General features: G+C 42.0%; 1 long non-coding RNA gene across 1 annotated transcript in view; it reads left to right on the plus strand.

Moving 5' to 3' along the window:
* The first annotated feature begins 578 nt into the window (after positions 1-578).
* Positions 579-21,967, plus strand: part of LOC121941289 (uncharacterized) — a 32,877-nt gene continuing 11,488 nt past the window's right edge. The window contains exons 1-2 of the long non-coding RNA XR_006105736.2: positions 579-871; positions 13,034-13,149. This is a non-coding gene — a long non-coding RNA (uncharacterized LOC121941289). The remainder of the gene's footprint in view (positions 872-13,033; positions 13,150-21,967) is intronic.

Here is a 21,967-nt window from a genome sequence, read left to right on the forward strand (position 1 = left end):
CATCAAAACAATGAAAAGTCTAAAATTAACCACATTAGGGATGGAGATAGCATAAATGTGTAGATTGTTGTAAGTGTAAAAAAAAAACCTGCATCCCGAAGGGGTGCAGTTCTGCTCACTTGCTGCCTTTTTAAACTTCTTTTGTTGATGTCTTTTTACTCATCATAGTGCTGAAAACGTCAAGTTCAAATTGTGCCTCATTTAGATTCAAATGCCCAAATCTTCAAGTTGACAGCCATTCAAAAGTTGATGTGTAGACTCACCAAACATTCTCATTATTTTTTATTTTTCATTTTTTTGGAGGAAGAGAAAGGAAACGGAATGCGTGTATTTCCCCACGCTGCTCTCCGCGTAATTCTGTGCGTCGATGACAAAAAACAGATCTTTGGAACAATTTGTTACTTACTGCCGCCCCCCACCTACCCCTCCCCTCTGGCTGCTGAAAATTATGAACAGTGAGCCGCACTCACATTCTTGAGCACAGCCAAGTGAGGAGGCGCCTCCGTTCCCGTCCTGGGCCAATGGCGCACAGAGCAGCCTTATTATACTTATCCCCGACTGGCCAATGGCGCACCTCTACCCCTGCTCACATGACGCCTTTCTGTGCGCTCCCTCTCCTCTCAGTCCTCAATCCCGGCGAGTGCAGGCATCACTGAAGACCTGACACCGGCGGAATCGGACGTCCACTGTCCCCGGCAGAATTAACCAGGTGTTATCTTATGCAAAACTTAATCGCCGTCAGATGAAGTTGACCAATCCTGCCGATGAGAATGAGCCCACTTCGCGGAAGGAACCGACTTTTTTCCGTCTCAAAACCATCGGAGAGGCGCAGGGGCGAAACAATAACGCCCAGAAGTTATTGAAATGAATCGTAAGTAGGCGACGTTTTTTTTTTTTTTTACCTCTTTTTATCGCTTATTTATCGCTACTATTATATTTATCTTCTTGTCCTACTTGAAGTCGACTTCAGTTTTTAATTTTAAGACAGCATGTATCACTTTTGCGCCGTGTGCTTTCTGTCCTTTCTATTTACATTCAAAGGCGAATTAAACATTTTAAAACGCTTTGGAGGCTTTTATTACCAAACAAATTTGACTTCTCTTGGTGCTTGAGTAGTCTCCAAGTTAATTTTGTCTTGTCGACATTCTTTGTGCGTCTTTTTGAATTTTATCATTGTGGATGTGTGGCTGTCTGCACGCAGCGCCATAGCATGAAATATAGATAGAAAGCACACGTTAAACCCGCTGACCCCGGCCAGGCAGGCTGGGTAACCGGTCCACACGGCTCAATGAGGACAATTGGGGGGACAAGAGAGTGAAGAGAGAGAAAAAATGGAGTACTTGAAGCGCACTAAAACACGGCTGCACTTCACTTCAACCCGCCAGGCAGGATAAGGGTGGATCTTCACTAACGTTTTGTGACATTTCTATTGCGGGATAAAACAAAAAATGTCCCTTAAGTTTAGATTCAGGTCAAGCTCAGATTAAGAGTTGAAATGCTTATTTTTCCACCTGAAATTAGTTGTAGTGCCCACCAAGCATTTATGTCAAATTCCAACGAATTTGACAGACAGTCAATGAGGTCATGTCACTCACTGAACCCTTTTATTGATTGGAAATTAGGGGGTAGTGGGGTCAGAGGAGGAGGAGGAGGAAAGAGGGCTGTTGTAAAATGCATGTACATTTCAGAGCCCAAGCAAAAAATGGGTGCCCTCTGATTTTCCGTGATTTCTGCACAATCAGAGGGAAAGAGCGGGGGACCGGGGCCATTTGATGTTTTGAAAGGCTTCAGATGGCTTTAATTAGGACCTATAAAATCTGTCTGCCCCATTCTCTAAGGCGGCGTGCTGGAGGAGCGAGAAGGGAGGGGAGATGACAAAAAAAGAAAAGAAAAGAAAACCGATACAGAAAGTCACTTTGGCAAAGGATTGTCTAATGAAATTTTTATAACCCTCTTTTTTTCTCCTCGTTGCTCCCTCCCTTGCCTCCCACCCTCCCTTCCTTGATGCTGGTGGTATGTAGGCAACCCTCTTATTCCCTCTTTGTCTGGCTGCTGTGTTATCTACACCCCCCCAATCCTCCCACCACCCTCAACCTAACTACCACCTACAGTCTGCCCGACCCCAGACACCTGAAGGCTAGACATAATGATCAAGAGAAGTTCCAGTCTGTCTGGAGCGCAGCCAGTTGTTTGAGGTTTTCTTCTTCTCCTCTTTTTTTTTTTTTGTCCTCGTGCTGGTCTGGCTGGCGCTGCCCGTGCCTCTGCCTCTTTCCCTTTCTCCATCCACAATCGAGAAGCACTATGTTGTTTGTGAGTTTATATATATATGTGTGTGTGTGTGTGTGTGTGTTGTGCAGGGTTGTAGTTTCATTGCTACTGCTACTATTGCCACTGTGTAGCCTATATGGATCTTGGATTGAGTGTGGGTGACTCACACAGCTGCAATACACACACTCATGAGGAAACATCAAAGACTTTCTGTGTGTGTGTGTGTGTGTGTGTGTGTGTGTGTGTGTGTCTCAGTGTGTGTGAGAGAGTGAGATTTCAGCTATGCTGTTCTGGCGAGTGTCTGCAAGAATATAGTTATGCCTATGGTGTCTGTAGTTTCTTTTTTTTCTGTTTTGTTCAATTAGCCAGGGTGTATATGCAGTGCTTCTTGGTTCTTTTTAAAGGTCTTACATTAGTTGTGCTGTATCACTGTTCAGATATTTTCTGAAGCACATACAGGAGGTTCTGAAGCTTGATGTTTTTCATGTTTCAATTTTTTTTTCAGTGTGATGATGTTGGAATAAGGGTCAATAAAATAATTATCCCATTATTAATAAATGGGAGTTGAATCTTTTGAGCTTCAAAAGTGAAGAGAAAATATATTTCCTGTTCGAATATTCATTTTGACTGTACTGCAGGTTTTAAATGAGACCCTCAGACGCTGTCTGTCGCACCTCAACTCTTCGCAGTGGGCGTCTTTGAGTTTGGGCTTAAGCCGATGGAGCTTCTGAAGTTGAGCAAAAACAAATAGAAAACATTAATTAGACATAGGAGATGATAAAAAAATGCTTCGATATGTGGATTTCTTTGACAGACAAATTCGTTTTCAAGAGTGTCTTCCTTTTGATGAGTACAGGTCTTTGTTTTCCCAATGTGTGTTGGTTAGGGATTACATCATTTGGCTGCCGCTGGGTTAGCTAGATAAGAAGCTAGCATGCTTTATGGAAAATGGCTGGTTGGAGAGGAGTCTTTGTTTGGCATTTTTGCTTGACAACACAGTGAAAATCGGAACAAGTCGAGCTGTGTGCAATGTTTTTCTGTTTCTAGTTGAGCGAGCCTAATAATTCCGGAGTTGTTTTTGTCGGCGATGTCCGTTTTTGATAAACTTGTTTGTTAGAAGATTATCCCCTGACAGCTGGAATAGGCTCTCTCTCTCTTTCTGTACCCGCAACCATGTAATCTTCTCAGATATGATGTTTTCAAGAACAAGTGTTGGTAAAATTTGCACAGAGCTTCGACCGAAATCCTGCCACTTGTTTTTTTGTGTGTTTTCTGTGTATCATGGCATCAAGGAGATTGAGGATGTCTCTTCCTCTGCCACAACCCTTTGAAGGGGGAAGTAATAAAAAGCTCAATGGGTGCAACAAGCTGTTCTTCCCTCCTACACTTTGAGGCTACTACCTGGAGATGAATAGGAGGCCCCTCCATAACGAAGGGGGAGAAGACAACATTTTATTGAAGGCTGAGGATGTGGGGGATGCGCCATAGCTTATAGACACTTGGTGTGAAATAGTCCAGTTTTATCAGTTTACAGGAGAGCACTGTCCACTCAGTTTGACTAAGAGTTATTATTGTTTTCGCTTCTATGGAAGCATAATTTTCTAAATCTGTCAACATGTTTGCGTACAAATGATGTTAATCTATTAAGGTTTAAGTAGGTCAGAAGGGTGTTATGTAAACATTAACAAATTGTCCTGTTAAATCCTGCTTGAAGTAAAATACTGTCTTCGTGGTGTGATAATACAACATCCATGATAATGACATTGGACAATCACAAAGCCACAGATTAGGATTTACGGTAACCAGATTTATGCGTGAAGGAGTGAAGTCATGGTCAGGAATGTAAATGACGGAGTCATTCAATTACCACCGTGCCCTTTCCTGGGAAAAGTCCCCAGCCGTGAAGAGGTTAATTGTTTTTGAATCTCCATCTGAGGGGAGAAAATGGGCAAACGGGAGGGATAATTGAGCCGCTGATAGTTGAGTGGATTATGGATTACTGCGCCTCTCCAAAGGTGAAAAGAAAAGGAGGTGAACGAGGGAGAAAGGAGGGAAGGAAAGGGAAGAAAGGGGTGCGTGAAAGGCCCGTGTTGCGCGAAGCAGCCGCAGGGGTTGTCTGGCCTTCTGAGGGAAAGATGGAGAACTCCAATCCTGTTTAGCCCACAAGGTGACCCTTGACCCCTTCGCATGCTCCTCCCTGCTCCAGGTGCAAGCCTTCACTGCTGGCAGCTCGCATGCAGACACACACTGCAAGCTAATTTTTCACACACTACAAGGACTGGGGGGAAACGCAGTATGAAAACGCAGAACATTTTCACCCCCTCCTGCTTCTCTTTCTTCATGCCTTTCTATTGTCAGGGGTTAAAGATCCAAGCCTGCTTGTTGGGGTGGGGGAGCGTTGTGATAATACAAGGGCTCTTTTTTTTTCCCTCCTCTGAAATATGTTCTTGCCGAGAAAATGGATGACTTAAATGGGGGGAAAAAAAGATGATCTGACATGGTGCAATAATCACAGGAGTGTTAATCAGAGGGATGTCATGTATAATTACTACAGTGTTTGATAACACCGCGGCAAACCACCTCAGGCCATTAGCGAAAGTTTCCCGATGCCATTAATGGGCGTTAATAAAATTCAAGAAAACCCGGATGGAACGAGCCCTCTGCATGGCCCAGTGGTTAAAGCACTGTAAGGTTAATGAACCAATTTACATACTTGCTGCTGCCATCTGGGTGGAGTGACAAGGCAGATGCTTCCTACTTTGTACTGTTGCTTTGTGCTGTTCAACACAGAGGAATGTGTCAGGTCCACAGAGGTCGATGAGCATGTTTAACATTTCGCCTGTGGTCAAAAACAATCATGAATGAACTGAAAATTGATGCCGTTGAAAGGTCCTGTAGAAATACAGTCAACAATCGACCACACTGCTTTTGCGTTTAATTTCATTTATCTCCTTTTTTCAAATGATTGAATAAATTAGTGGATGTTGAAGTGGTTGATGCCAAATTCGACTGGCACTTTAGGTCACCAGCCTTAGCTATTGTTCTTCATACAAAGTGATGCTTAAGTGTGGATTATACCCTGACCCCGTCCGATAAAGAAAAAAAATGACAGGAAGAGGGGGAGCTGCCCCTCAGGCGATTAGAAACTTGACAGGGGCGATCCACAAGAATCACCATAGATGATGCTGGAGACTGGAGCAAAAAGAGGATTAGTGTCCATCCACCTCTCTGCCATCCTCATCGGGGTGATCACATTACAAATAGAGCATTCTCAAAGCGCTCTTTTAGCAGAGGAACACAATGAGGTCTGTCGGCGATCAATAAAGCAGTGTGAAAGCAGAGGGATATACTTAAAAAATCAAAGGCTCTGGCTGGCATGGCCATCATCTCGACCCGTCTGCTGGAATCAGATAAGGGAGCGGGGCCTTGCAGGAAAGGTTGTTCGGCCCCAGGGCTGCTTGACTTGATGGATATCCCTCCTACTGGCACCCATCGCGGACTGATTCCATCTGAAAATGGGAGAAACCAAAACGTTTCTGCATCTATCTGGTCCCTCTCTGATACTGTACGTGTGGAGGAACAGTTGAAGGGATAGATGGGTAAAAGGGAGCATAATATATAATCCCTGCAACGTGTATAGGGAGAAATTACGCAGTTATTTCTCTAACCCCTCTGTTGTCCTCCATGGATGATGGCTTTTACCTCATGCTTCACTTACATGATTTAAAGAAAATAAAATCACCCCGGTTTTGGTTTGACAATGTGTCAGAGCTGGTGCGAGTGTTCGTCTCAGATTAGCTCTTTGTGCCGTGAGGAGAGAGGGAAGACGCGGTAAGGGGGGGTCAGGGATGGGGGAACAATACCGCCAAGATCCCAGTTGAAAGAAATCATTTGCACAATTTTATGAAAGCTGTATTTGTCCGGTTGGATAGTTTTATCAAAGCCTAACAGCCACGGTGAAACATGATTTAAATGACGGGGTGAGCTACAAAGCTGGCAAGGTGTCGGGTTAGAGTCATTTCTCAGCTGAACGCTCTCCAGGTAAATGCAGATAATGCGCTCTCGAGTTTTTCTTTCTCTTTCTTAAAGAAGTCTAATTTCTACAGATGGCTCTGAGCTGACACCAGCGCTGCCAGAGCTTCTGTTCTCAGAGCTAAGCTTGTACAACATTTATGTGGTAAAGATGAAAAGACATCATGGCTACGCTTTATTCCTGTATATTCATCCCCTGAAAAACTAGCTCAGAAAAGCAGAGTTTCTTGTTCTTCTTAAAGTACTATAAGCCATTTTTTCTTCTAATTTCAGACCGACTCTCTTTTCTTAAATCCTCTTGGTCCTGACACATAAAACTTTAAACAGCAGGGCAGTAAATTTGCACAGGATGAGAGTTCAGGTAAGTACACAGGATATGTTATAAGGTTAAAACCTGCTGCAATGCAGACAAAGGAACAAAATTGGCCTCTACCCATGTCTGTTGTTGTTTTCAGTTTCAGAACCCCCGACAGTATTTCCTGGTGACTCACTTCTTTCCGAGCCATTTATGCTTGAAAACTTCCTAAGGATGAACCACACATATTCTGGGTTTTATTGTCAATGAGGGACCATTGGGCATAATGAAGTTCTGTTTCTCAGCATGAGTTTGGGAGGCTCATGATTACAAATGCTCCTCTCATTGTCTCCCATCATCTCCTGCCTAATTGAAGACAATATAACGAGACAATGGGGTCTCGCTCATCATTCTGCATCAGTGGCATGCTCTATGGAACGTGCCAGTCTGTTAAAAGTGGGGTGTCGGCGGTGGGAGGGGTATGTATCTGTATTGATACTTGAATGCGCTCGAGCTTGTTTAATTTGGACCAAGAAGATGGACAATTAAACAACAGCTCCCGGGGGGGCTGTTCATTTTGGTCAGCTTCCCCACTTCATGGCCGCCCGCCCTTGTAAACTCTCCTGGATGTGTCTGGGTCATGCGTTAGGGGGTGGAGCGGGGGTTTGTAGGCGGGAAGGGGATTGGGCGGGGGTCTGCCTCTGGAGAGGTTGTCTCAGATGATTAGGACAGCCAAGTGGGGAGAGTCCCTCAGTGCCTGGCCTCCTTCACCTCCCTAATATGTTCTGAATAAGTCCCCCTCCGCTGTGCGTTTGTTGTGGGGTTTGGCGGGAGGTGGGGGGGTGGGGGGATTATGTCTGGCCATGGTTTAGGAGTGTTTGTCATCTGCCCCCTCGAGGCCTGCACCGGCTCCTTTGTCTGAGCGTCAGGCGTCGGTGCAATGTCAAATCACACAATGTGCCTTTGCAATCAGGGCATCTCGGGTTAGGAACTGACACAGGATTTTCATGTCTGGGTTTCTCTGGCTAAAATACACTGTTAAAATAGTTTTAGTTTTGAAATAATTACACATTATTGCCTTTTATTCTAATCACTAAATCACTAAATCACTTTAAAAAAAAAAGTTGGTGTTCCACATTTCTTGCACCAATCTGAGGTTACATTTAGGGGTGTGCCGTATATCGTTCATGATAATACCGTTTAATTTTTAATATGAAAATAAAAATTCATTTTGTAATAATAGCAATCTTCCAACTTTTTTTCACATAATGACGCCATACTGTTACGCATGGCACCAACAAACGTGGCTAAGAGCAAATTTCTGACTGGTTAAAGAAATGACAGATTAAAAAAATAAATAAATAAAAAACATTATGGAATATATGAATGAAAAATGTTAAAATCACGCTCACATATAAAACTATAGCACTTATTTTGTTGCAATTGTATGTTCTTCTAATTAATAATGAAATATCATTTTATTTTTCAGTATTTTGTCATGTCATCAAGAATATCATTATTGCAAAAAAAACCTGAAATAATATCTCCCACCCCTAGTTACATTATGTATTCCTTGTATTTCCGTAAATGACTTTGTATGACACAAATGTGATACAGTATCAGGTAGAAGCACATTTGATCTATGAGTGTACAATGTGTTATGAGTCACTCATAATCAAACCCCTGCCATTCTGCTCTGATGTTCAGCAGTCACACATAGAAAAATCCATCACAGAAGAAGAAGAAGAAGCAGTGCTCATTTCTAGACAGAGGCATCAATAAACCAGAATGCTTTGCAGCCACAGCTTGCATCTTTGCTAATCGCTAGTGTGAGAACTCCATCAAAGTCTTTAACAGCTTTTTTTTCTAATTTGAACAGTTACACTATGGCATTGTTTATTCCCCAGTCTCACAGTGCTATCATAATGTACTCAAAATGTAATGTGTGAAGGCTGTTTAAAAACATCTCAAAACATGCAGAATAAAAGAGGAACTCAAATTAAAATATTTGAAACACTTGATGGCTAAATAATGCTTGAAATTCATTAAACAAAATCAGTGATATAGAAGTTTAACAGTTAAGTATAATTTGCCTCAAATCAGTTCATAGTGGCCTATTCTTGCTCACTGCATAGTCCGGAATTGAGTTTGGTGGTCTCAAAGGTGTTTCTATGGTTTCACACAGTGCATCTCTGTATGAAATTTGGAAGAAAGATTCATTCATCTCCACACAATGGCTAACAAAGAGGGCACTGAGCCCTGGCCAAATATCACAAGTTACATTGAAAACAAACAAAACGGTCTTGCTGCATATTGAGGAGGCAAAACCTCCCAAAGGCTGATAACAGTTGTGGAGGATTTAGGCGCTGTGGGAGAAATGGCTTCTGTGGCTTTGCATTCAAGTCACTTAGCCATTTGGAGCACCAGGAAATGACACACATTCCTCCTTCCCAGTAACAAAATAAACCAAAACCTAGCTTCCTACTATTTCTGCACAGTTGTGTCTAAAATTTCAATCTTAATGACTTCCCTTGAATTTGTGATATTGATTTATGGTCTTGATTTCAGTGCAGTCTGAGGAGTTTTATTAGAATCAGGCTTCAGATACAGTGCAGTTAAAATGAAAGGTTTCTTTAACTGCATGCAAGTATTCCTTCACAATAATTAATGTTTTGAAGCCATGTGTTTTCTGTAGTAGAATCTGTAGTTTCTGACACAGACACACCAATTCACATTACATCCATATTTCTGTGAAGGTTTGCGAAAATGTAAAAGTGTTTAAGTTCGAGTTCCCTGAATCATATTGTGACCAACGGCAACACTATACATTCTCAGTCTCTGCTTTTCTCAAGCCGAACTAACTGCTAATTCTGACTCACAAACGTACGCTGCAATGACTAATCGTTTCACATCCCTTTGTCTCAATATACAACTGCTTACAATGCGCACTCTCCGAGGGCCTACCTTCCTACTTTGCAGATGAGTAAATGCACCAGGTTTTGATGACACCCAACAAGCTATTTTTGATCACTTTAGCCTTCACACACTCTCATGAGTGGCAGTTCTAGGTGTTTCTCATACAGCTGTGTTCTGTCTCACAGGTTTTTTAATTGACAGAAAATATTTCAAACAATGAAAATATCACAAGTTCACTTGATCTGCCTCGCCTGCTCGAGGAAGAGGTTTTTTATAGCTTCTAAGTGTTTTCCACTTCATTTGACTGTGCCTGAAGGTATATTAAAACCATTTTCATAAAGATTTTTGAACAAGCCCTTGAGATGTTTTTTATAGCCGTGGTTTTGAGGAGTGTAGATAGGCACATCAACGGGCTGTTTGTGTCTGTGTCAGGGGTGAGGGAGTAAGTAATTACAGTTGTGTGTGTAATTGAGTTTTCCTGGATTTGGGGTGAAAGTCTCATCTGACCAACAGAAATGCGTTCTCTGGTGCTTTTCTTTTAGCCTGGCATTATATTTAGAAGAGGAAGAATAGTTAAAGTATCAAAGCAGTTTCAATCTCAGTGTGATTTTTTTCGGATATTAAACACTTCCAAAATTAGTCGCACCACTTCTCACAACCTAGAGTCCTCAAAAGGTGAGAAAATGATGGAATTAAATTGAATTTTGCTCACTTGGAAACATCTTTTCCGTGTAACATCTTTTGAGAAGAAGAAGAGGTTGTAGGAGGTTAGGGTTAAAACACTGGTAAATATATCAGTCTATGCAAATCAGCTATCAAATGGAGTCTGGCTTCTTTCTGATGGTACAAGAAAGCAAATGTAGTGCAGATGATCTCTGTGTGGGCAGGAAGGCTTGAAGGTTTGCATCATGTCTGCCACGTTCTCCCCGAGGGCATTCAGCCTCCTTACACACAGAAACACACACACATACAGTCGCGCATGCAAGCCACCGTTTTTCCTCGCAGCGCGGCAGGCGTCTGTCTTCATCTGTCCTATTGATTGATGAAGCAGGCACAGCGGGGTGTCCGAGAGAGGCAGGAGTCTAGATCAAGGCTGTGTGCTGCATCACTGGAAGTCACAGTGCGCACACACACACACACACAGACACACACACACACGTGCATGCGCACACGCACACACATATTCTGGCATGCACATTAGCACTTTTTTCGCTATCTTTGTCATGCTCTTTCTGTGTCTGTCACAGCAGACACACAGGCAGCCATGACACAATTGTACACACATGCAGACTGAGAGACATGACACTCACAGCAGTGCTGACACACACGTCTTGTCATAGCATACAAAGGCACCACATCAGACTCATGCACACACAAGCACATACACACACTTGGAGTGAGTTAGCATGGCTTGGCTGTGCATGTGCCTAAGCTGGACAGACGTTTTCTATAAACATAATATTTGTAGATTAGTTGGGGTTAATGATCTGATTGCCTTGGAGCTGCCATGGTATCTGTGTGTGTGAGCGCACACATGTGTGTTTGTGGCTGAGGGGTAAAGGCAGTGCTCTACTGTGCTGTCTCCCTCACTTCCAAATGAGACATGCCCCAGGCACCAGTACAAGAGCAGTATTTATGCTATTAGGGAACTGGGTTTGCCGTCGTACCAGAACGAAATGGCTAAAATTATGTCTTGACTAACCTCGATGGGCAGGTCCAGTATTTTCTTTGCATAAATAAGAAATTACAAGTTGTGTACTTAGAGGCTATTTTTACACATCGCCTGTTTGGAATATCATGCACATTATTTTTGAGCCGTGTAAATGTAAAAGCCAAGGAATAGAGCTTTTTTTTTTTTTTTAAAGTGTTGTTCTTTCAGAGCCAAAATAAAAACTAGGAGTCAGAGTTTGTTTTCTCTCTCTTCTCCATCTTTACTTTGATGTTTAAAATTAGCTTCCTACTCAAAACCAAAAATAGTCCTTTTTGCAAACGACTTTCTTCAGCTCTCAGTCGGTGGGTTCATTGAGGGTGTAGTCCCTCCAAACCTCACCTCTCTCCTCCCTACAAACACACTCCACTGAGAAGCCCCTCTCATGTAATGCTGAATGGACAGAAAAGTGCAGGAATGAAAGAAAGGACAGAAAGAATGACTGAAAAAAATGAAAAGTTTTCCCCAAAGGAACCCCCCCCCCCCCCAAAAAAAAAACACCCACCTACATTTTTCTCCCATCCCTCCCTCCCTCCATCACTTGTCCCTCCCTACCTCTCCTCCGGCGTTCCTGTCGAGGCATGCCTCTGTCCCCGCCAACCAGCATCGTCCGGGGCAGGGCGAGGGGGCAAGAAAGAGGGGGGGCAAACAAAGGAGCACTGTTGCTGCCTCGTTGGGGTTTTTGCGAAGGGGTCGACACCAGGCTGGAGGGGTGCGTGTGGAGGGGTACAGACGGAGCGAGAGTGTGACTGAGGAGGTTTATCATTAAGAATAGAGATTAAAATGAATGGGAGGGGAGCAGGGGTGTCTGTTCTGTTCACAGTAATAAAGAGGACAAGCAGTGCCAGTCAGTTTTTCACACGCACCCAGACACACGGTTGCCACACTCAGTTGGTGTGAGTGAGTGAATGTGAGAGATAGGGGAGGGATGGGGATGGTTCATTGTTTCCTGGCCATTGTACAATATTTGCTTAACCCTTGTGCTTTATCTGTGCAGCTGTATGCTACGAATGAGATGGCTGAAAAGCGTGTGTGTCTGTATGTGTGTGCGTGATGGCTGCTGTCACAGCTGTTAGCAATTTCATCAGTGCACTGTAAGACGCCACCTACACAAACACACAAACCCTGTCAGTTTACGAAGCAGTATGACCATGATAATATCATTCAAGCACAATTACATGTCAACTTAGTCTCCGCAAACAAAAACTGAGCGATGAAATGGACACAGCAACAAGCCAACACAGGTATGCACATTGTAAATGGCAATCATGCAGCCGTATAGGAGCATAATAATCATCATTCTATGGCTTCTTTTTCCCCCTGGTTGCTACTCAGTGCTCTCTGACCCCAATTTGAACCTCATTCATCCTTACATTGAGCAAGCATGCTCCACTCTGCAAATACAACCCTGGTTGTTGTCGCTAAGCCTTGCTCAGGTTTTCAACTGTGCGTTTTTCTTTTGTTTGTTTTTTTAATAGTTACCCAACAACTTGGGTGAAATACAACATTACAGAATATATCTTGACTTTCATGTTCATGTAACATTTTCTTCTTCAGGTCATGAACCGCATTGATTTGTAATCTCTGCGCCCATCTTGTTCATACATTCTTTCTACACACCAACTAAGGAACTGTTTTGAAAGATAACTGAATTTTAGAGGCAATAACTGCAATCCCACAAGGACCACCACTATGAATGGAGTATTTTATATATTTATTTTTCTTGATGTGAGGTGCTGTTGGAGATCTATCCATTCCATACAGTATCTTAATGGTTCCTCTCCTCTTTCTGTCCCTTCTCTTGTCCATGAAAGGAGCCGGCACGAGAAGAAGAAACAGAACAAGCGCTAGCAGCGTTAGCCTTTACCACAGAGGGAACGAAGGGAAGCAGAAGAGCAAACGAGGAAAACGCAAGAGCGTTGAAAAAGAGGTAAGAGAGCTCAGTTTGCCCCTGGGTTGTACATTGTGTTGTCTGTCTGTCCTCTGTTGCCCTTCAATCTGATTGCCTGCGCCAGCTGTGTACCTGGGGTGGGTTTGGTGTTTGCATGTATGCGTATGTGATTTTGTTTCATTTTTAAGTGCGTCAGTGTTTGTTCTTGTGCCTGGCCCATAAGTTGAGTCACAGCCACCCGGTGAAGGTTGAGTCACCTGCTGCATCTTCAACATTTCTTTTATCTCCATTTTTTAAATCTGTTTTCCACTCACATTCATTTCTCTCTACTGAATAGGAACCCTCAAGCAATTATTATCCGTGTGCATTGATATATTTATTGATTTCTATGATTAGATCATCAGGAAATGTAGAAATTACACAAGTGGGACTGGTTAACATGGATTTTTATCAACATGATTGTGGCTAATCAAGTGCTAAAACAATTGAAGTATCATACATTGGCTGGATGTTATTCTCCTCAGTGTTTTCCTACTGAACACAGCAACCGAAGAACGGTCTATAATTAAAATTCACAATCAATGGAGAACTTTATTTTTGTTTCATTTAATATTAAACAGGCAGTATAAGAAACCATTAAAACAAAAATGATTTAAATCAATTAAATCCAAGAATCATGAATTCTGTGTACTGATCCAAAAGTAAACAAAAAAGCGTTACAATATCAGAATACTTTCATTAGAAAGGCTGCTAACACTGATGGGACAGAGGGTCAGTCAGGTTGTCCTCAGACACTGTATGTTTTCCTACAAAAAGCAATGCAACAAAATTTGTACATATCCCTCATAATCATTAGCCAGTATTTTGTGCAAAATTCACATATTTTGTAAGGCTGCAGTTATGTGATCAATGGGCTTTTGTGAGTAAAGAAGGAAGATGTCCGGAGTGGTCCAGTTAGGAGGTAGGTTGGGGTGGCAGACTGCTTTCAAAATAGAGGACTTTCCCTGAGTCATTACGTCATCACCATGTTTCTTTCCGCTAAACCTAACCTCAGTAACTTTATGTTATTTACGTAACTTTATATTAAGGACGTAACGTCATGCAAGGGGCAGTAATTTTTATGATATCATATGAACCGTTGTATAAGGATACATTGAGTAGTGTCCAGTCTAACCTTTGAATAATGTGTTGTCAAAAATACGTATTTGTAAAAATGTATAGTTTTGGATTAAATAGTGTGTAAGAAAGGAGAGCTCTTTTACGGTGTGCAAATAGAACACTATTGATCTTATTTAATCCTTTTCCTAATCGTTACTGTATCCCATCACATTCAGTCTCCACCTGTTTTATCACATGCTTTTTGTGTCAGAAAACAGGGAATCTATTTCATGTTTTGAGGATTTTCCAGTATCCATTACAATTTTACAAAATCCAACATTTCAGGGATGCAGGGAGTGAAAAAAAAACATTACCTTGGAGAACAGCATAGCCCAAAGGCAAAACACAGGAGTGAAACTGGGAAAAGAGCCACCTTATTGTTTTAACTGTGTTTCAACGCTTCCCAAAGCGCACAGTCTCTCAGAGAGTAATCTTCTCACTCTCTCTGTGTGAGGCTGAAAGCAGCAGTAAATCATTTTCTACCACGCAGGCACAGTCAGAATGGCTGCCACCGTACACAGATAGGGGGATGGTTAAAAAGGAGATGCAGTGCGAGGAAAAGAAAATGTTGTTTTTCTCAGTTCTTGTCATCTTCCTTTCTGATGAGACTCCTTTCAACCTCAACCCTGCATCCAAAGGTTAAAATAGCAATGGTGGGTTTTTTGTGGTAAGGCTTTTTTTGGATCCAGTCTTACTTTCAGTCATAGGAGATCCAGTGTACTCCATGACAGGGTCATTCTTACCCCCAACATCAAATGTAAAAGCTTCCATGAACTGGGTACAGGTTACAGTACAACCATGATACAAAAAAAGTGAAAATGGGAATGCACAAATGAGCAACAGGGTTCAATATTCAATACATTTTTTTCAGAAACAAACACAAAAGGGAAATAAATCTGTGACTCTTTCAATACACAGCCTAATACTTACTGTCTTTCTGGCATGCCCTGCCAGTGCAAATGTCCTCCAACATCACTACTTTTTCGTCTGTGAGAAATACTTACACAATGAACTGTACCTCGCAATGACGTTCTGCAGAAGACAGAACAAATTCAATTCAGCTTATTTCAGTTCAGCTCAACTCATTTCATATCACCGCGGTCCAGTTGAACTCAATTCTCTTTTCTAGCTTTTCATGTCTTTCACTCTCATTTACTTTTTCAGTCTGCCTGAACCGTGCAGTCGTCTGTCTTTTCTCACATTTTCAACTCTCTTCAGTTCTGTCTCTCTCAATACTCACACTGTTGCAATCATTCTAACACCCACAACAATCAAAAAAGGACATTCCACCATTTTAAAAGAAAGGGGATGATGATAAAAGAGATTAGGAGGATTGTGGGGATGCAGAGTGATAATTTAAAAGAGCAGGAAAATATCCTCTAAGGGACGGTCCAATGCCAAACATATTCTGTTTTAAATATTGGAATTCCCCACATTTCAGATCTGTACAAATCACCCCATTTGGACACAGAACGTTTTTTAAACGACGTGGGTTTTGAACTCGTTTGAGAAAGAAAGGCCTCCTTCTACTCCTTTCATCATTCTTTTGATGGATGTGCTATATATCAACCAACAGGGATTAGTGAAGTCACAAGTTGTACAGCTACACACAATCCCATTGTTTTTGGAACTAGTCAAATGATGCAAGTGTAGTCTGGGGAAGAAAGAAAGGAAAAAGGTGGAGGATGTTGTAAGCAAGTATACCAACATGCCACCACTCTTTCTTCTTAACCCTTCTTCCTCTCAAGTGTGTCTGCCCTCTGCTCCGGTGGAAGAAGGTCTTTCAGGAGCAGCCAAGTCTGTCTAAGCTGGCTTTAAAAGCTGCAAGACTGAAGAAGCACCATGGTTCTCTTTCGGTGTCCGTTTTTGTATACTGAGGCGGGGTTGCAAGGCTGAAGCCACAATGTGTCACACGGTTTCATATTTCAAAAAACGCATATGGGGAAATGACAGACAAATGAGTCACTCCGTCAACTCGTATTGATTCACTGCAGGACTGGGGGACAGAGCGAGTAATTGTCAGTTTCACGCTCACGCAAAATAACCAGCAAATGATGGACGATGGTTTACAATGGCGGGGGGGGGCATACTCTAGTTGGGGAATGGGCATAAAAGCCTGATGGACAAGTGTCGAAAATGGTAACATTTGTGTCCGCACAAAGGAAAGCACAGAACAACAGAGTGCTCTCCTCTATCAAAGCCTTTTCCCCCTCAGCGAAGACACCCACCAACCACCAGAGGATTAAAGATTAGGATGAGAGCTTTTATTGAGTTTGAAGCCACGGCAGTCTGAAAATGACTGGATGGATGGATGGATGAGTGAAAGATTGATGGGCATGAGGGGGTAGAGATAGAAAAATTAAAGCAGAGAAAGACGGTGGTGGGCAGACAAGATTTTAGAGAGAGTAGGAATCAACAAGAAAGGGAAAGAGATGGCTGGTGGGGAAGATTTCAAAGTGAGCATGAGAGAATTATCCATGAGAGAAAGCCAAAAAGGGGAGAGTTACTGTAGAACTGGTAAATAGAGAAGTGGGGGGTGAGGGCCAATAGAGCGATGCCTCTAATGTCTTTATAAGGTCATAAAATACTGCACTTCCTGGCCTCTATCTAATTGCTGTGAGGGATGGGATGGGATGGGGGAGTCTTGAGTCTACCTGTCTACTAAATGAGGCCTCTAAATCCTCTCTGCTTGGCCTGGGGGGGCTTTCTTTTGAATTGTTATGAGAGCAATTCAATGAAGGTCTGTGTTTGAATATTCTTTATGTTATTTTGCTTAAAATTGAGGTTGAGAAAGAGAATAACGAGAGAAAGGGAAAGAGAGGAAAATTCTGCACCTTAATGATCCCCTTAGAGTTATCAGACTGGAAAGAAAAGGTGAATGTAGGATGACAGACAATGGGAATAAGAGGAAAAATACAAAGACAGAGAACCGAGAGTAAAAATAAAATGTAATCGTGCTATTTCTTACAATAACCACTTGAAAATAAGGCTGAGAAAGAACAGAGTTACAGAGAGAGAGAGAGAGTTTTATTGACTCAGCAGGAAACGACCGTAGAAATGGCTATGCTTCCCCAAGGAGCTGTATGCTGAACTCTTAAAAACGTGAGAAGTAACGCTTGCCATCATTGGAAAGGAAAACATTTTCATTTCATAAAATGCTTGTCTAAGAGACTCTGCCCCAACCTCTAACCCCTCAAGTAAGCACAGTAACTAACTGCCTTCAGAGGCAGAGAAAAGCAATGTGGAAAGAGGGAGAAAGGCACTAATTTTTTAACTGTTTCTACATACCTGTAGATGCATTTGAATGGAAAAAAACATTAATATCAGTGCTTGTTTCAAAATGAGGCATCAATTTAAGTACTGTGAAAGTGCTATGAAATGTTTGGGAGCATGAATCATAAAAGATGGAGGATAAAAAGCTCTTTATGTGTCCTGGCTCTTTCTGTGTCCGGGCTATTTCTGTGTCCGGGCTCTTCCTTTTGGCCTGGGTTTTTTTTTCTTTTTTTTGTTTCATCTTGGCTTCGGCGTTGTTTTGGCTCGTGGCTAACCCCCTCTCGTCCATTCTGCGGGGGTAACTGTCCTCCGTGTGGGTCTTCGTGGGACTCCAGCCGCTTTGACTCGGCGCTCCGGGTCGGCCTGCCTTTGACTCTCCGATCCGGCCCTGTTGACTGCAGTCAAAGTCCTTGTCAAATAAAAGCCTTCAACTACATGCATCTATTATATATTTAGGCTGACCAGATGTCTACAAATTTAATAGATGTATCTGTGAGCAGAATAAATGACTTACAAATAAAATAAAAATCTATTTTGAAATACTTAGTGACAACTTAGAATTCAAATGAAACAGATTGAAATGACGGCAAAAAATCCATTTAGCCACTACTAATGCATGTTTAGTGGGGCAGTGTGAAGGATTTAGTGGCAACTAGCAGTCATGATTGCAGATTGCAACGAGCTGAAATTTCTCCCATGTGCCAAGTTTTCAGGAGTTTTGTTTTTATAGGGAACCAAATTATCCGCAGAGGTCTCTCTTCCTCTTGAAAACAAATGGACCTGGTGATTTAAACAGCTAAAATCACTGAATAAAACAGTTTCACATTCTAAACCAGTGGTTTTCTGATGCTGTTCAGTTTGTTGCAAAGGGGTAGCTAACTACAGTGGCCAATACTAAAATGTGAATGGCTCTGTCTAGATGAAGTGTTTAGTTTGTTCATTTATGGCTACTGTAGAAAGATGCCAGTGCATTATGAGGTACACTGTGGATGAGGGCCCACTCCTTGTGTAGATATTATCAGTTCATTCTCAGATAATGAAAATGCTCAATTCTTATTTTCAGGTGATCACACATGCTAAAGAAATTATACTTATTATGTTATATTCCATTTTTGCCGATACATCCCTTTAAATCCAACATACTGGATCTTTCAGTCGTATATTTCTATCACATAATTTGGAAGAATTTACTACCCGCTGTCACTGCATTCATGAAGCCCACGCATCTTGTGGTTTTCCTTTTCCATCCAGTCCCCCTATGTGCTGTGTATACAAAATGAATAGTAATTTCAGGCGTTGTGTTTTTTTTTTTTCCAAAATGTAAATTCCAGAATTAATTTTTATCTTTTGTCAGTGACTTATGCTGAGTTCATGAGCTGTGTGTCTAACTTTTGCTCATTTTAATGGCGGGGGCACAGGGGTGTATTGTGCCTCAACTTGCCACGCTACAGGAGCCGTATAACAGTTGCCTTTTTTGTGCTGGGTTTTATCAGTGGGTGAGAGAATGAAAAGGAGTCAAAGGCAGCCCCCTAAGCTTTCCATAATGCGTCCCGAGAGGAGACAAAGGCCTGCATTCACTGCTGGGTGTCGATAAGACCTATCATTAGTCTGCCATTGGAGGTATTACCAACACACACACAAACACACTTATATACACGCACACATACACTGAGTGCAGTAGAGTACTTATTCCTGTACCCATTCTCTTTTTCCACATACACATGCATAAATATTCCCGTGCATGCCGGAGGAGTGAAAGAAGCAGCCAGGCTCGAATTGAATCGAATAAAGGCAGAGGAGTGGACCCCCTGCTGCTTTCCCATCACTGCAGAATTCACTCAGCCTCACATGGCCGCGGCCATCCAAACCTCGGCTATACGTCTTTCATGTGTTCATCCATGTTTGGCTGCGACCTTAAGGAGCTTATGCTACAATAAGCTGACGATAAGAACGCAAAGAGCCCTGAAATTTATTTTCATAAATACCTCTTTTTGTCATTTACAATGAAGAGTCTTTTACATCAAGATGCAAAAACAACTGAAAAAAACTATTTCAGAAGTCTTACGTGCTTCATTTTAAATGTAAGTCCTATATCTATGTTAGATTGTGGTTTATTTGCATAAAAATACATTATGTAAGTGCAACCATTGTCCAGAAGACTGATGGCCTTTGACCATCAGTGTTAGTTTTATACTCCATTTATTTCACTTGCTTTGTTTTGCGCTAAAAAAAATGGCATCTTTGTAATCTTTTGTGCAATAAAGCAAACTAGCAGACTGACAAAATCTACAGATATGCAGTTAAAAGGTCAAAGGAAGCTGACAGCTGTCTTGATGATAGAACTCCTATTTTACAGTAATGATACCAGTGTCTCAGGATTAATGTGGTATTGACTTATTGATGATAAAATGCTACACATAGTACATTTACTTAACAAGACAAGTAAAATTTGTAGGGGAGGATGGTTGGGTTTTCTATTCGGGTTTTTCTGTGTTTGTGTTTGTGTGTGTGTGTGTGTGTTTACACTCAGGGGAGGAAGACGGCACTGCTGTCTGGGTCCTAAGTAGATGATGGACCGTAGCTCGTATTCCCATTCCCTCTCATTAGCTCAGCCCTGGAGAATATATGAGGTTACTTACCTTCCCTTTCTCTTCTGGCCAAACGGCAAGCGTCGGCTGAGGGTCATTAGCCTCGCTGCTTGGAACAAATGGCCTTCGATAGCATCTCCGCTAAAATACAACAGAAGCAGATTAACCCCTTGATCTGTGGTGGATAGCGTATCAAAAACATTAGAAAGGAAGGAGTGAACAGCAGTGTTGAGCATTTTATTTTTAGCCAGATCCATCTTAAATTAGCTCTTTTGTGCTTGTGTTCCTTTGAGTTTTTGCAGTAGATTTTAAGTCTTAAGTTTTTAGGGGACCTTGGAATCTAGTTGCACTTCAGTAACGCAACATAGTTGTTTGCCTGAAAACAAAAACGGTAGAGTGGGCTGAGGATCAAAGCCCAGGGAGGATTTGTCTGGCAGATAGCCACTGGGGTCCTGCCTGTGTAGACTCTCTCTCTCTATGTCTTTATGTCTCTCTATTGTGGACACCACGAGGTTGCCCCCTCACACTGCCAGCTTGAAAATTATAGATCATGAAAAAGAACAGTGCAGTCACAACAACCTCCTCCCTGGAGCAGACGCCTCCTTATTACAACGTATGGGCGTGCGTGGGCACACACACACACACACGTGCATTGTCTTGTCTTTTACTTTCTTTCATCTAAGCGCCTGGCTTTGTGCAGGTTTTGATATTATTGGTATTTCATCCTACCTCTTTTGATATGGTAAACAATTCACCCACTTGATTTTGACATCCTGCAGATGTTGTTATCAAAAGAGCCTCTGCGGGAACTTTTAAAGTCTGGAATCATTGACAAGTCCTGGGGGTGCAGGAGGAGATAATCCAACAATAAACAATATAAAAATCAGATTGTCTTTGTAACCTCAGTGGAAAATAACTCCACGCAGTACTGAATGGGTTTATTTCCATCTAAGGTCAATGTGTTCACCAAAAAGTTCTTTCCATAAGGCCTCTGTGAGGTTTGTGGCCTGTTGGTGGGGGGGTGGCTCAGATGTCTGTTTTGGGCAGAAAGACACGCCCAGAGGATGGATATAATTAAGCCTAGTGACTTTTTTTTGTGAGTAAGGAGGGTGTTTGGGTAGCTGCTCTGGGTGGTCTAGCTCTACATGCCTGTGCTAGTTTTATTACAAACAGCCGCAATATGGGAAGAACACAGACTAATTCTGACAAAGCACAAAGATCGGTGTATATAGTATGTTCAGACATAAAAGGTAAAGAAATGCAAACAGCCATGTCACTTGTTTCCTTCACTGGTGCGTCTGTTGGTTGTTTGGACAAGGCACAGGGACTTAAGAAATCCAAACTGATCACAGCAGTTGGCAGACATACCTGACATTCATAGAGGTACAACTGTGGGTCTCTGCATTTCATCACAGAATCAACTTTTAACATCAGGCCACTTATCTGGAAGCCTTCATTTTCAAGCTGAACTTTATTTAAGTATTGAACTGAAGCCATCTGATCCTAAAAAAGTCATACATGTATAAGGTTACCGCAATGACCATAAATGCTTCTCTACTCTTCAAGATATTTTTTTTCTGCATGCACTTATTTAGCTCAAAGAACCCTGAGACAAAACTTGCAGGAAAAAAATGTAATTGGTGGATTTTTCCTTAGAGAGCAGACATACTCTACCAAGTATCTTACATTTCAACCATGGGTGGCCCAGTGGAAGTTGAACTCTTAACTCTTGCAGTGTTTCGTCTTGTTCTTTTCCCTTTAAGTCACGCTGAAGAACTAGCCCCAAATTGTAAGGTAGGGTGTTCATTGATAACTTCTAGCTGGGTTTATTTGCTTGA

Source organism: Plectropomus leopardus, chromosome 5 (genome assembly GCF_026936395.1).
Source record: "Plectropomus leopardus strain MGB_pleo_1.0 chromosome 5, ASM2693639v1, whole genome shotgun sequence".
Classification (NCBI taxonomy): domain Eukaryota; kingdom Metazoa; phylum Chordata; class Actinopteri; order Perciformes; family Serranidae; genus Plectropomus; species Plectropomus leopardus.